This window comes from Apodemus sylvaticus, chromosome 5, assembly GCF_947179515.1.
Source record: "Apodemus sylvaticus chromosome 5, mApoSyl1.1, whole genome shotgun sequence".
Taxonomy (NCBI): Eukaryota; Metazoa; Chordata; class Mammalia; order Rodentia; family Muridae; genus Apodemus; species Apodemus sylvaticus.
This window is the reverse complement of record NC_067476.1, coordinates 98,047,552-98,064,472: the sequence shown is the minus strand read 5'-3', so window position 1 is coordinate 98,064,472 and position 16,921 is coordinate 98,047,552. Positions and strand designations below refer to the sequence as shown.

Sequence of the window (16,921 nt, the reverse complement as noted above, 5' to 3'; positions counted from 1 at the left end):
TGGAATGCAGTCAGTGATAATTGGATATTAGCCCAGAAGCTCTGGATACCCAAGACACAATTTGCATATCAAATGATTCCCAAAAAGAAGGAAGGAGAGGGCCCTGGTCCTAGAAAGGCTTGATCCAGCATTGTAGGGGAGTAGCAGGACAGAGAAGTAGGAGGGGATTGATTGGAGAAGGGGCGGAGGGAAGAGAGCTTATGGGACTGATGGGGAGGGGAAAACTGGGAAAGGGAAAATCATTTGGAATGTAAACAAAGAATATAGAAAAAAATTTAAAAAATGAAGAAATAATCTACCTCCACAAAAAAAAAAAAAAAAAAAAAAAGCATCTCAGACTAAAGGCATCCAAAGTAATTCAAAGTTCAGCCTTTCCCAGATTCTATATTCTTACCAGGGTCCCCTATCTCAATAAACCTGTAGTTATTGTGTACAAAAATTCAGAAGAGATTTCCCTTGACACCCGTATGTCCCTCACCATACTCATTCAGTTCATCCGTGACTTCTGCTCATTGGACCCTATAACTTTTTCCCCATTGTCTTTCCCTGCCTATAGTCAGCTTCCAATTGATCTTTTATGTACTCTGTCAGCCTGCAAGTCTATCCTTAAACCTTATTATAGAATAGGAGCGTGTGTATGCTTCTGTCACAGTGACCTTGCTGAGGCATACCTCTTAAAATTCTGCTTACAACCATGTTTGGGTTTTCAGTGTTTCTGGGATGAATACTATTTCCATGAGCAGAGTTTGCAGGACTCTGTAAAACCAATGTTTGTTAACTTCAGCAAGTAGTGCTTGGCTCCAGTCTCAGCACACACAATCTATGCTGTCCTTCCCATACTAGCCTAGGATGTTCTCAGGTAGGAGTCCCTCATCCTCTGGCTCGCTCCTGATTTTTTGATCTGCTACTTACTCTTTATATCCCCTCTAAAATAACACAAAATTTTGTGGATGTCCTTTTGATACCCAGGACCAAACACAACTTCTCTAGATTTGAAGCTTTTTGATGACACAGGCCATATCTATTTGGCACAATTTGTGTATGATAGGATGTGGTTCCATGACTGACACAAACTAGTTACTCAATAAACACCTCTTAAGAGGATGAAAGAGCTTTGGAATGATTGGCTGAATTCCATGGATCAAATCAATGATTTTTCCTTCTATACAATTTATATATTTTCTTCTCTGGTATCATCTTTCTTATATTGTCTTTTTTTTTTTTTTTGCTTTTCTTTTTTTTTTTAATTCGATATAATTTATTTACATTTCAAATGATTTCCCCTTTTCTAGCCCCCCCACTCCCCGAAAGTCCCGTAAGCCCCCTTCTCTTCCCCTATCCTCCCACCCACCCCTTCCCACTTCCCCGTTCTGGTTTTGCTGAATACTGTTTCACTGAGTTTTTCCAGAACCAGGGGCCACTCCTCCTTTCTTCTTGTACCTAATTGTCTCTCATCTGAAGGACTTTTTGCTTCTTTCAGTCAGCACATGAATATGGATGTACTTTATGTCTGCATTCAAGGCTGTCCTTAAAGTTTTTATTAACCTCACCAAGAATTTCCCCTGAGTTATTATTTCACAGCTTTCTGAAACATCTTCCAACATAAGCTCTGTCTACGTCAGTCACTGCAAAACACAGTCACACTCATCTTTCACCCCACGGCGCATGTCTTAAGTTCATTTCACTGCTTCTAACACATTCCATCCTACCACAAGCTGTGTGGGATTATCAGAGATAGTCACCCAAACAAGTGCGTTTCTGACTAGTCATTTTATGCCTAACACCTTGGGTGACTGGATGCTGCTTTGTTGAAAGGCTGAAGGCATGTGGTGTTGGTGACAGGATTTTCAGTTTTCTACTAGACCATGCCAGGCAGCAGATGGCATGGGTCACTGCAAAATTTGTCTTTGGTACTCTTGCATTGTTTGCTAATATCACCATATTTGTGAAGTGGTTCACCACTATGTTCATTTATCTGCTTCTTTATTATAAAACCTGCAAAGCCTCATGATGCTCACACACAATAGTTTTGTTTTTTTCTTTTTTTTTTCTATTTCTTTTTGCATCTTCGTTGGGAAAATTCCTACTCCATATTGCTCTTGTTCTGTCAAAGACTTGGACAACATAGGTGGAAAAAAAATCTGTGGAATAGATATAATAGATAGAATCTCTCTCATCTAGCTATCTATTTTCCTATCTGGCCTCTATAATCCTGTCTGTCTATCATCTGTCTATCACATATACATAAATATATATCATCCATATATCTACCATCTATCACATCATAGTATCAACATATACTGTTTCCTTCTACTTAGGATATATTCACCTTTTTTATTTTCCATTTTTTCAGGAGTTGACCTTATATGTACTTTCAAGGATGGGTGCTTACTCTAAAGGAAACAATCACTGAGTTCCATGTCCTTACTCACAAGATGAACTCAAAATAATTTCAAAACTCAATGTAGAACAGTACTGATTAGGACCAGAAAATTTGGAGTGGAGAGATGGTGTGTGCGTATGTGTGTGAGTGTGTGGGGGGGTATATATGCAGGCACAACTGTATCTATGTGTCTGTCTGTATGTGTAAAGAGCTATTCAGAGACAGGAACTAATTTGATCCCAGGAGTTACTGAAGGTATCTAGCATCTTAAACACAGTGGATGGAACAAGAGATGCTATGCACTGGGATTCCTGGTTATATCATACAAGAATCAGGGGTACTGAACCAGTTTACCATGGGCCTTTTCAGCATCAGTCTCAGTGTTTTTGGCTTAAGCTTGTTTGAGTTTTCTTCTTGTTACAAAAAAGAGCCATGGCAAATTTCTGCCTTCCTCTTCCTCCCTTTTTCCTTCCTTTTTCTTCTTCCCCCTCCCTTTCCCCTCTTTCTCTTCCTCCCCCTCCTCCTCCCTCCTCCTTCCCCTACTCCTCCCTCCTCTTCCCCCTCCTCCTCCCTCCTCCTCCCCCTCCTCTTCCCTCCTACCCCTCCTCCTCCCCCTCCTCCTCCCCCCTCCTCCTCCCCTCTCCTCCTCCTTCTCCTCCTCCTCCTCCTCTTCTTCCTCCTCTTCCTCCTCCTCTTCCTCCTCCTCTTCTTCTTCTTCTTCTTCTTCTTCTTCTTCTTCTTCTTCTTCTTCTTCTTCTTCTTCTTCTTCTCTCTTCTCCTTCTCCTTCTCCTTCTCCTTCTCCTTCTCCTTCTCCTTCTCCTTCTCCTTCTCCTTCTCCTTCTCCTTCTCCTTCTCCTTCTCCTTCTCCTTCTCCTTCTCCTTCTCCTTCTCCTTCTTCTTCTTCTTCTTCTTCTTCTTCTTCTCCTTCTTCTTCTCCTTCTTCTTCTTCTCAAACTAAGGTATATGTTCCCTAAGGATACTGAAGGAGAATGAACACTCTAGCTGTCAGATTTGTCACAGGAGGTTTCCTAACTCTTTAACTCAACCTATGGGTCACATATCAGATATCCTGCATAGCAGATATTTACATTAAGATTCACAACAGTAGCAACATTACAGTTATGAGGTAGAAATGAAATAATTTTATGGTTGTGGGGTCACCACAACATGAGGGACAGTATTAAAGGGTCACAGTATTAGGAAGGTTGGGAACCACAGGTATAGACCTAGGCATGTGTTGATGTTGACACTAACCTGAAGACTGTTAAGCATCCCATTATATGCCATAGCAGATCTCCCCTTTCAACTCCCTTCAGCATCTAAGAAACTATGGTGGTGAGGCTGAGTTGCTACATTCTGATAGTTTACCATAAAGGCTCTAGATGGCTGGGTATCGAATATTACCACAAAGTAGAAAAGCAGTTTTTAACACTATTGCTCTGTAGTATTGCTTGAGGTCAGGGATACTGATTCCCCCAGAATTTCTTTTGTTGCTGAGAATAGTTTTAGCTATCCTGGGTTTTTTGTTATTCCAGATGAATTTGATAATTGCTCTTTCTTACTCTGTGAAGAATTGAGTTGGGATTTTGATGGGTATTGCATTGAATCTGTATATTGCTTTTGGCAAAATGGCCATTTTAACTATATTGATTCTACCAATCCATGAGCATGGGAGGTTTTCCCATTTTTTGAGGTCTTCTTCCATTTTCTTCTTCAGAGTCTTGAAGTTCTTGTCATACAGATCTTTCACATGTTTGGTAAGAGTCACCCCAAGATACTTTATACTGTTTGTGGCTATTGTGAAGGGGGTCATTTCCCTAATTTCTTTCTCAGCCTGCTTATCCTTTAAGTATAGGAAGGCCACTGATTTGCTTGAGTTGATTTTATAACCTGCCACTTTGCTGAAGTTCTTTATCATCTGTAGGAGTTCTCTAGTGGAGTTTTTTGGGTCACTTAGGTAGACTATCATGTCATCTGCAAATAATGATAGTTTGACTTCTTCCTTTCCAATTTGAATCCCTTTGACCTCCTTATGTTGTCGAATTGCCCGAGCTAGTACCTCAATAATTGCCAGATGCTGGAAAGAACCCAGGTATCCCTCAACAGAAGAGTGGATGCAAAAAATGTGGTATATCTACCCAATGGAGTACTATTGAGCCATTAGAAACAATGAATTCATGAAATTCTTAGGCAAATGGATGGAGCTAGAGAACATCATACTAAGGGAGGTAACCCTGACTCAAAAGGTGAATCATGGTATGCACTCACTAATAAGTGGATATTAACCTAGAAAACTGGAATACCCAAAACATAATCCACACATCAAATGAGGTACAAGAAGAAAGGAAGAGTGGCCCCCTGTTCTGGAAAGACTCAGTGAAGCAGTATAGGGCAAAACCAGAACAGGGAAGTGGGAAGGGGTGGGTGGGAGGACAGGGGGAGAGAAGGGGGCTTGCGGGACTTTCGGGGAGTGGGGGGCTAGAAAAGGGGAAATCATTTGAAATGTAAATAAAAAATATATCGAATAAAAAATGTAAAAAAAAAGAAAAAAGAAAAGCAGTGCTTGTGGTATGAAAATGGTCTGAGAGTTTTGGCCTTGTTTCCCTAGCTTAATTTTTTTTTTTTTTTGAAAAAAAAGTATGTTCTTATCTTCATCTATTTCTTCCTCTTCTGGGGCAATTGACATAATCAGGATCTTATGAAGTTGTCAACCAACACCACCCATTAGTCTTCAGAATTGAAGTGTTTGCCTAGAAACTCTTGAATTGCCAAACGGTTCATCTGGCTCTTTTTGACTAGTCATATCATCAGTCTTAAAGGGTTTCAGACATTGTAAACAACATTATGCTATGGCACCCATACAGGGTACAAGGATGTGGACATAAGTCCATGCTTCCAGTACCTGTGTAAAAAAAAAAAATGATGTGAATGTATACAGCTGTAACCATAGTGCTGGGGGTGGGATGGAGACAAACGCACTCTTGATCTCACTGCCCGGCCAGCTTAGCTAAGTCAGTGAGCTTCAAGGTCCCTGAGAAGCCTTGTTTCAAAAATAAGAAGGAAAGCAGTAGAAGAGGACACTTAGTGTTGACCGCTCATCTCCACATGCCAGAGCATACATGTGCATGAGCATGTTTGTACATATGTGCACATACATGTATGCATATACAGTCATACACATAGAAATTTTATATGCTTACTTTCATCAAAATTAAAAGAACCCTATCCCCTATTGGTTTTTCCCCCACTTTAATCTGGTATAGTTTCATATTAGAATGAAAGATTTCTGATTTTACTATGTAAAAAGTTTCTCCAGCCTTTTATACTCAACATTTTGTTAGAAATATCTTCCCACAGCCTGACAGGATATTGGGATTCTTAGCAATTCCTCCTCTTTGTGTGCACCACATGTGTGTAGCCAGCACTGTAAATTATTACATGCCACCTAACCTACTTGGTTAATTCTCAGCCTAAAGGAACAGTTGTCCACTTAAGTCCACAAATACTCTTTTTTATGCAATTCAGTTTATTCTTTAAATTTTAAAAGATATACATATGTCATTAGCATCTCTTTCCTAAACATTCATTTGTTATTAATTTATTCTCCCCTACTTTTTCCAGTGCCTACCATGAGAACAGCATCATGTTCCTAGACACATTTTACAGACCAAGAAAATTATGCTTTAGAACATTTGTATAATGATAGCTAAATTTCACACTTACGAAATTACAAAAAGCTGTGTAAAGATTCAAGGGTCTTTGAAGCCCTCTTTGGTTCCACTTACTTGTCATTATTTAATCAGAAAGGAGCCTTATTGGGACACATATGGTGTAAATAGTTCAAACAAGACTTGGATGTCTTCACGACAGAGGGTTTTCTTGCACTTCAGCCCTTAGAATGTTGCGTTTCATTTTCCCTCAGCTTGGCACGTTTTTGAAGGGTGGAGTGTCATTTTCCTTACACCAGAAATTAACTGTTTTTTTTTCCTTTTCTCTTTTCGTGGAAGAATTTTCTTTTGTATGGAATTCTTCTGATTTGCAGGAATCTGTACGTTTGTAGAAGCAATATGCACGATTTTAAAGCCCCGTCATGCAAGAGAGAACTTGCCCCCTTCTCCTGATTTGAATGGAATTGAGCTTTAGAAGAACAGGTTCGTGCACAACCTGGAAATCTCAAAACTGAATTAAAGGAGAGCTTTGGTTATTCCACCAAAGTTTGGCTGCAGAGGCCCTGCTGGGGAAGGGGACAGCAAGAGACAGAGGATTTGAACTCACTCACCCAAGGGCTTACTGAGTTGAGGTGCATTTCTTGGAGGTAAGTAAAAGTCAGTTCAAGTTGCTTATAGGGAAGAGGCATTGGCACCTCTTTATGAGCTTGGATACTCTGAATTTTGGTTAGAAGCATGACAGGTTCTCTGACTCAAATCAAATTTTCTTTCCTTTATTTATTTATTTATTTATTTATTTATTTATTTATTTATTTATTTTTTATACTCTCCTCCTATTTGAAGACTTGTGAGAAACAGATGTAAAGCTGAAAGCATTAAATAGAAAACGTAACAGCTCTTTAATCTCACAGGAGAAGTTCTGGCCACTTGAAGCTTTTCCTTATAAATGACTTGTTTCTTTTTCATCTAATCTGTCTGCATTGACAACGCACATAAAACCCTACTGGGCTACTGAGATTAACTTTTGCTAAGAGGGAAAACATTTTATAATCCCATCCTCCCCCCCCCCCTTTTTTTTTTGTTGTTCTCTCTCGTATTTTAAAAAGTCTCCTCTGGGAACAGCCAAAGGCTGTGTGTGAAGAGGACCTATTTAGAACTTTGTGAGGCCTTTAATCCTGTTCTGTCCTTATACCTTCCATCTAGGCAGTACCTGCCAGGCCCCTGCTTGTAGACAGTAAGGCCCCTCTGTTTAAATGCCAAATTTTGCCTCATTGTTACATTTTATGTTGATCATCAATTAACTCCAAGATGCAGTTAAAACTTAAGTGCTTTTTACACAGAGGGAACCAGCACACTTAGTATGCTTTGAATAGAAGCTTTGCTAAGCACACTACTTACTCCCTGTTTTTCAGAATTGGCAGATGCTTTTTGTAGCATCTTTGGTTGTGGACAAGTGTCTTCAATATAAATTGCCCAACTTTATTTATTCTACTATAAAATTTACAATCAGTGTTTCAAACCCCTTTCTTGATATCTTGATATTTAATGTTGACTATTAAGACATTATTGGGGAATCAAAATGATTGAAATAGTTGTTGGTTTTGGGTTTTATGCCAATGGTAGACTTTTTACTTCCACTGACTGGCTTTATGCTTTTGTGCAAAGCAATCAATTACACTGTATGTAGTGTGATTTGCATGTAAGTCAATATTATGTAGGGTTTTTTTTTTTAAGATTCATTCATAGTATGCTTAAATTTTGAGCCTACTTGAGTCATGTTTTAAAAGCCTTAGCTAATGGAGTACTCTGAATCTATAGTCTAAACTAAATGGCAAGGGCATATGAAAATAAGTTTTATTAATTACTTGTATCCATTAGCAATAAAAACAATAAGAAATTGCAACATTTTGAGTTTTTACAATGTGGAGGTCCAGTATTGTTTCTAAAAACATTTCATTTAAACCTTATAACCTCACTAAATAGAAAATGAAAGCTACCTTTCTAAGGCCATACTTGTAATAATTTATGAAGGTTGGAGTCAGATATCTTCTTGGAAATGCCAGAGTCCATGTTTTGTATATATAGCTAATAATAACTGCAAATGTACTTGGTGTGTCTTGTTTATAACTAAAACCATTTCCCCCTAAAACATCAATGGATTAGACAGTTAAAGATAAGATACAACGAAGAGTCACAGTAGAAAAGTGGAAGCAAGGTTATTAAAATTGAAAACCAAAACATTGGTGTTAAATTATTACTATAGAAGGTACATTTTGGAGATTTTCTAATTGAGAAGGCAAACAAGCGAACAAATCAGAAGGAAAGTGATAAGCTACATGGCTCTCATTTCACCAAAAAGCTTCAACACTCCATTATCCTAAATGTCAGTGATTTACCACTGTGTCCACCCTTCTAGCCTTAATTCATTTAGTAATTATGTATTCAATACTTCTTTTTAATTTTAGGTATGTGTGTGTTTGTGTGCATATGTGGGCAGTATGTGCATGTTAAGTGCAGACATAACCACGGATACCAGAAGCGTCAGATCCCTCAGGACCTGGAGTTGCAGCCAGTTGTGAACCACTCAGTATAGGTGCTAGGAATTGAACTCAGGTCTTCTGCAAGAGCAGTATATAACCACTGAGCCACCTTTCCAGAAACTTATCAAATATGTCTTATGGTCCTAGTATCTTGGTAGTTAGTGAGGACTTAGTAATAAGCTCTTTGTTTTTATGTAATGTATAATAAGGGATGAAATAGCCATTGAACCTTTATTAGTCTGTAGTTAGTAGCATTATTAGTTTTGGATTATTATGATGAATATGGAAAGAAAAGCAGATTTATGAGAGCACATGTCAAAAGAAAGTGGCCTAGACTTGGACTCCTGAAGAGCATCCCCAAGCGAGTAGAGTCAGAGCCGAAGCCAGAGGCTAAACAGACCTCCCCTGGCACTAGCGCAGAGCTTCCTGGAGGTACAGCGTCTTCAGCCCCAGCCTGGACCAGCTAAACCAGAGCCTGTGGCATCTCCGACATGATCTTTGAGGGCACAGACCCAAGGGAATGGTGAGATAATAGTAAAGGATCAATATTTTCAAAGACTCTAAGGTTGGGGTTTAGTGAGGCAGGGAAATGGCCCAGGAAGAAAACGGTCTGTGCACATGACACAACACCACATACGCCGGCTGGGCAAGCCTGAGAAATGCCCACTTCCTTGAGGATTTCTGAGCAGAGGGATAACATCTTCTGAGTGGTCCTTGGAAACATCACTGTGTAGTACGGATCCCCAAAGGGGGACAGATAGAGGACAGGGTAGTTACAGGTGTCTAGGGAGAAATGCTAGCGTAGAGACTGGAAATGTGAACTTGGGAGTGAGATTGAATAAAATGTTGGATTCACATTTCAGGAAGATGCAAATTGTCTTTCATAGTGCCTTCTCGGATACTGAATTTCTTGCAAATTCAGTTCAGCTTTTTTATAGAAAGGTTAATGTCTGCTGACTCCATTACTTCATTGTTTAACACAGTTCTAGAATATAGATGGGAGAATCAGGAAAAACTGTTAGGCAACAGGTTTTGCTTTTTTGTGTTGAGAGAGGAGGTTACGAGTACGTGTAAAGGGCAGGAGGTTGGGCAGTGACAGTCACTGTCTGCACTCAGCATGGCCTTAGATGTTTCAAACACTGAGAGATCAGCCTGACTTTACTTTGCTAGCATTAAAGGGGGGATGTATGCACTCACTAATAAGTGGATATTAACCTAGAAACCTAGATTACCCAAAACATAATCCACACATCAAATGAGGTACAAGAAGAAAGGAAGAGTGGCCCCTTGTTCTGGAAAGACTCAATGAAGCAGTATTCAGCAAAACCAGAACGGGGAAGTGGGAAGGGGTGGGTGGGAGGACAGGGGGAGAGAAGGGGGCTTACGGGACTCTTTGGGAGTGGGGAAATCATTTGAAATGTAAATAAAAAATATATCGAATAAAAAAAAGATTCAAAAAAAAGGGGGGGGGGATGTATAAAATTAAATTCCAAACACATATTACATGGATTTTATTCTTATAAAATTTAAAACAATTTTTAGTATAAAAAATAATAGCCTTCATTAGACAGACTCATATATATAATTGTACTTTTTTGTATTTTGCTCATGTTAATTTCTCTTTCAATACCTCCTCTGGATAGTGTCCTTTTTCTGCTTTGATTAAATTATATCATATATATATATTATGTATTAATAATATGTTATATAAAGGAAAACATACTTTGTCCCCTCATTACCTTTTTTTTGTCTTCTACTTCATGTTCTCTCACTCTTTATATGTGTAATATGTTTGAGGCTCTGTCATATATATGAGAGAAAATATGCAATATTTGTATTTCTGAGACTGTCATATTTTGTTGAAACAAGCTCTACTGTCATTCATTTTCCTGCATATGTCATAATTTTTTTTTCTTTGCAATCAAATAAAGTCCCATTGTGATTGTGTACCACGTCTTCCTTACTCACTCATCTGTTCCTTCACGGGCCTTTAGGAGGTCCCATCTTAGCTACTGTGAGCAATATAGTCATAAATGCAGACGGACAGGGACATCTGTGGCAAAGCATGGCATTAGATATTACTGATGGCTTATCCCAAAGTACTGTTTAAATTAATATTTACTGAAGGAGAGCTCTATGCGTTAGCTTTTAAATTTTTTAAATTATTTTTTAGATATAAACTATAAAGCAAAGGGTTTCATTAAGAGATTTTTCATATACACTTTGTTTTTGTTGATCCTCTTTCCCTATTCGTTCCCCTACCCACTCCTGACCTTCCAGCTGGCGCTCTTTCTACTCTCCCACAAGCCTTTGTGTCACACACATGGCCTGGTACTTTGTTATTGTCCCTTCCCTAACCCTTCTTAAGACCCCCTTTTCCCTTTCATTGCCCCTTTCTGGTTTTATAACCTATACCTTCCTCCAAATGTACCTCTGCCAGATGTACAAGTTGAAGAATAATATTCTATTGCAAATTAGAATAATTGGTATGGCCAACCTTATTCAAATAGCACATCCTACCTCCATGAGGGAAGGGGTGGGTACAAAGGTAGATCTTGATCCCGTACCTTTCATTTTGCACAACTTAAGGACAAATGCAAATGTTAGCAATTCATAATTTGGAAGCTATGACTTGACTAGGAAATTTAAGTGTAGATATTATCTATAATTATGTATGAGAACATATATATGGATCTTAAAGAATAAGACAAAGTGCTTCAAGAACCTAATATACTGGGTAAAGAAATTGGCAAGAGTCTGGGATAATTATAAATACAGATTTAAAACTCGTACACGCTCCTCAGCCAGTAAGAATAGGGATTTTTCTGAAGGTGTGCCAGGAGAATTAGTTGCTGTAAAAGGTGTTATTTAAGCTAGTGTGTGTTGATGTATCTTTGGGATGGAGAATAAAGATGGTTGAAACATAAATAGTCCCTGCAAGAGTGAGAGCATTGACTGTTACTAGCTATTTACTACGAATGACCCTGCCTAGATTTTACATAACACACACTACACAACACACAATATACAACAAAGCAGATCCAGCAATCTTGTGTTTGAATGCTGTTAATGTTTTTCTATTACTTTTGACAGTGCTTAATCAATAGGGACAACTTCTTTAAGAGAAAACTTGAAAATCAACAGAAAAGTGGCTCATGTCCATTTCTCCTTCTCTCTCTTCCCTGCCATACACAAAGTAATGATCTGTCCCCTCATACAGTTATTCTTTCTCAAGTAAGAAAGGCAGCAGATACAGATCCATCTGCCATTTTAGTTGAAATATTCTAATATCCTTTGACTGTAGGTAAGGGCTTTTGTATCATACGATCTGAAAAAGCAGCATGATAATATTCACCGAGGTGACAGGGCCGGGTAGTCCAGGCAACACAAGTTGCCCAGGCCTGCCACAGGCGGCTGATTCTCTGAGCACTTTGGTTCTGAGCTAAAGGAGCATGAGTTGTGTAATAGAGAAATCAGTGTTGCCTCACTCTGAGTCTAGCTGGCAACTGCTGTGTCCCTCCCACACTGCTCCTGCCAGGGCCCTGCCCTTCCTTCTGCCTGACCGTATCCTATGCCCTGGCTCTTGATTTTTATAATTCTGAGTTCATCCCAGTTTCAAATCTCTAATTTATTATCCTTTAGCACTAAACAGCCCCTGATAATTGTACCTTTGTCACAATCTAATGTTGGACTGATCCATGGCATTGAACCTTGCTTACTCCTGAATCAATCTGACTAAATTTCTATTTTAGTACTTTCTTAACTTTTGGAGGTATATCTATTAGAAATGATTCCGTGACACTTTGCAATATCACAAATAGAAGGCAAAACATTAAAGGTAAATGTTTTACATTTTAGGAATTAATTTAACATCCACTTTTAAAGATCATGCCTGTGATATAGTATTTTTTTTCTAAAATTGTAAGGTTCATTGTTTCTGAAAATTTGATTTGATTGTCTGATTCATCCATTAAAATACAATAAATTCTGATTTCCCAATATATACTAGTAAATGATATAACATATGATTAACACATTAATTAAGATTTCACGTTTTTATTCATCTGACAAATGGAATGGATTCTACAAAAGAAGATAATCTCAAAATAGTGGCTTAAGAAGGAAAATGGAACTTTTTCTCATTCGTTGCGTTGACAAATATTTATTAGAAGAGTTTGAATGTGTTTCCCCACTGTATCTTATTTCTAGGAAGAAATGATAATCGGACTACTTATTGGGTTATTTACATGCCTGTATATAAAATAAGACCATGGCCTAAGAAACTTGGATCTCTATGGTTATGGGGCCAGTTCTATCGATACTAAATTAATCAATATTTCAATGTTAAAGTCAATATTGAAATGACCTCATGATTTTAATTTCTCACATCAAGTTTTCAGGCTACAATTGTGACAAAGACTGTAATCTTTTAAGATAGGAAACATCCTATGGAGAGTAAAGTGCTGTGAATGACTGCACACGGAATCACACGTAACACCCCGAGAAGCCTCATTCTGTCTGCACAGCACACAGCAGCACATGGGGGGGCCTGTGGGTAAACTTAGGATTGACTTCAATTTCATTCTTCTCTCAAATGAATGGGGATGATTCTAAACATGATGTCATGGAGGGGTGCTACCAGCCCCTGCTGAGGATTGAACCCAAGGCCTAGTGCATACTAAGAAATGTCATTTTCCCACTGAGCTACAACACCTGCCTAAGGTCAGGGAGGACTTTAATAGAGTCAAATAGTCAATTCAGCTTTCATTGTCGAGAAAAAAAAAAATTCCCATATCGCCTATCGTATCACAGTGTCAGAAGTGTGTGATTATATTCAGTAGGACAGTAGTGCATGCTATTTCTCTTATTCTTAGAAGAACTGGAGATTATAGGTTAATATAGAGCAACCTCACGTCTTGTCAGCTGAAGAAAATTCCGTTGTTTCACTTTCCAGAGAATTTTTCCTTTAAAACTTTCTTTCCTTTGTCTTCTAATAAATATGTTCTTTCTAAATCCTTTTATTTCTTTTAAAATGAAAAGAGTAAAAGGACTACTTTTGTAATTAAAAGTCATTTTTAAATAACCCCAGAAGATTGTTTCTAGATATCAAAACATCTTTATGGTCCCATTTCTGTGGCAAGAAAGACAAGCGACTGGGATCCTGAGTATTCTACTGTAGTCTACATTAATTACCTTCTATTAAAAAAATGACAAAGACCTTTTTGAAAGAGAATCTGGCACTCTTTCCACAGAAATGATGGCAGACACCCTACTTTGCTGATTTCTTGACACTTCTAATTACCTGTATTCATTTGAAATCGTTTCCTTTGTAGAGAGTTATTGGCATGATTTTCTGAGAACAAGAGGGAAATGGAAAAACATTTTAGCAAGTTAAGGGGGAAGAAATCAACAGTATCATTGTTTGCCGCTTTTGTTGAAACTCCCCACACAAGTCATTTGAGGGACATGAAGGTAAATGAAAGGTTATACTTTGCCCTGTGCGCGGTTGCTGGTATTTGTAATGTCAATAACTGTGGAAGGTTGTCAGGAAACTTCAGAGACGAAGGTCACCGGCAATGATAAACACATCATTGTATGAGCTTGAATATGCAGTATCAGCCTGATCTGCAGGAGAGACTTTCACACCCCAGAACTATCAAGCAGGCTCTATAGGAAACCCATCCATTGTTCTCTGGGCTCCTGGACCATCACGGGGAGTCAGAGATAGAAAACCTGTACAGCAATTGTTCTTGGAGGGTAGAAGGCGGGAGGGTGACAATCCGCACATAAACGGCCAATCTGTTCTTAAAGGTGGGATCACAGAGCACACTAAAACTTAGTTTCTAAAACTGCTCCATTCACGTGAAATTTAGCCAGTTTTTTCTCTTTTTACCAAAAAGAGGAATGCAGACCGAAGTGAGCCTAGTGTATCATTGCAATGAAGTAGATGACAGAGCCTTTCTGGGTTATAAGCTCGATTAAATATTAACCACGCCGTTCATATACTCTTGACAAAAATTTAGTTGAGCTAATGGCGAGCCCTTGCACTGTGTCTTGCCTCCTGTTGATTTAGACACGTTAGAAAGCGTGGCCGCTTGGACTCAGTAATAAATTATTTACAAATGAAATGCACAATAGGTTACTTAAATTGTGTCTCCTGTAAGAGCAGAATTGATAAACTACTTTTGTTGTTGTTAGAGCTTCCTGAAGTATTCAGATTGTGTGTGTGTGTGTGTGTGTGTGTGTGTGTGTGTGTATGTGGGGAGAGTGGTATCTGTCTTTCTTTTAGTAAATTATACCAGAGGTATCCTTTGTAAATTTTTTGAGAAATAAAAAAGTTGTTTTGTTTTGTTTTGTTTTTGTTTTGTTTTGTTTTGTTTTGTTTTGTTTTTAAGAAAATGAAATTTCTAGTGATCTGGTAAGTGGCTGGCTTTACTCTGGTCCCAAGAACACTTCCAGGATACAGAGGCAGCGTGTATATAACGCAGACAATGTTTTTTTTTTTATGGATAAGACCTTTAAGGTTTTGCATCTGTTGGTGCTCTGCATTTTGAAAAAAGAAAATGTACTCTTCCTGAGACATTCTTCGTTATCTTGGGTAGCCTGACTCCCTTCCCTAGGAAGGAAGAAATGATGGAGAGAGAAGAAGGAACATCAGTAGGCATGGGACACACGTGTAATTTAGCAAAGTAAATATCCTTGCTCCATAGGAAAAGGGAGATTATGGATCCCAGAGAAACAGGCAAAAGGAAGACTGCAGATTCTGAGAGGGAAAGGCTCATAATACCAGGCATTGTGGAACAATCAGAGGAAAACCTTCTAGAGTCTAAAGTCTAGACTCTAGACAAAGGGAACAAGGATAATTAAAAAGGTCCTTCATATTTTCCAGACAAGAGGACTGTCCATTTGGAGGACACCTGTTTCCATTTCACATGCCTCGTGCCAGCAAGCCTGTTTGGAAGGACATGGGCTGCGTTCCTTGGTGGGGAGCCTGCACTGTACCTCCGTATGGCTTTTCACATTAGGAACAGCTCAGAGTTCTTTATAAAGACCTGTACTAGCACTTAGGTTTTTCTTAAACTCGAATTGTTTCCACTGACATCAGAATTTTGAATGTCCTCAAGTAAGGTCTTCAGTGGGTAAGAATGACATTTAGAGCTTATGTTATTTCATTTTTACTGGTCTCCTTTGTACTTTTTAAGGTCCTGATTACAGCTCTGACCCCTGTGTAAGTAAACAGTCTGGCTACATTCACCATGGACCAGATGACAGCTAGAATATTTTCCCAATGCTTTATTTATTTTATTTTTCAATATTTGAAATTATTTTTAAAATGGACCTTTAATTTTCTTCATTCTCCTAACTGGAAGGTACTTCTTTCATCAAAGTAGCTAATGGGCTTTAAGCGTTAATAAAGAGAAGGGCTCTTGTGTCCAAAACCTGTGCACATGGAGTCAACAGATATTTTATGTTGCCCTATGAGCCTCTTGGATGCAGGCATTAGAAGCAGTGGGCCCCAGGAGCATCTGTGCATGAGTCCATCTTCTGTAGGCTAGCATCTCAATGAGATAACATGGCTGAAGGTTTAATGCCTGCATGGCCCCTCTTCACCCTCCTCTCCATTCTGGTGAAGGTTATTTTGGAGATGAATGGGTAATAAATCATACAAGAAGTTTTATAGAACTTCTTGATTTTGTTTTAAAAGACCAGGTTTGTGGTACACAGATGGGGGGATGTGTCTCAGGAATAGAACACACATTTATCATGCGCAAAGTTCTGGGTTCAATCCCCAGCACCATAAAAGGAAATTATGGCATGGGATAAACAGCAGATAATGAGTGTTTTGCTCAAAATAGCCATCTCCTTTTATGTACATGACTGGTGTGACCACTTAGAGCATCAAAGCATAACTTTATGTTAAAGCTGTAGGAATTAGCAATCCCCCCTCCGTTTTTTTTTTTTTTTGGTCACAGTACAGTTTTTAGGCAGCACCAGGACATAGTAATCTTTGCTTTTTCCTTACTGTATTCTTGTTACTGGTCATTTTGTTTGTCAGCGCCTTATCATGGGAATGGTGCAGAATTTGCTGTGTTCTTATCTCCAGACTTAAAACTGAAGATGATTTCTAAGTGGAATAACCTGCCCTACGAGGCAAGCAAGTGGAACGCATGCTGCGATTTGCAAGTGGCAGGGATGAGGATAAGAGGGAACTCTCTTCACTTCTGTCTTCTCCGTCTTGATAAAACACGAGGCACGGCAGTGGGTGCTGCTGCAAGGAAACGTGTGTAAGTCACAGAGTTTCCCTGAGATTGAGAGAAGGGTGAAGGTC

At 38.8% G+C, this 16,921-nt stretch overlaps 1 long non-coding RNA gene across 5 annotated transcripts in view; it reads left to right on the top strand.

The window, feature by feature from the left end:
* Positions 1-16,921, top strand: part of LOC127685723 (uncharacterized) — an 89,990-nt gene that overhangs the window by 47,279 nt on the left and 25,790 nt on the right. For all 5 annotated transcript variants that reach the window (XR_007977916.1, XR_007977913.1, XR_007977914.1 and 2 more), the window contains exon 3: positions 6,392-6,699. This is a non-coding gene — a long non-coding RNA (uncharacterized LOC127685723). The remainder of the gene's footprint in view (positions 1-6,391; positions 6,700-16,921) is intronic.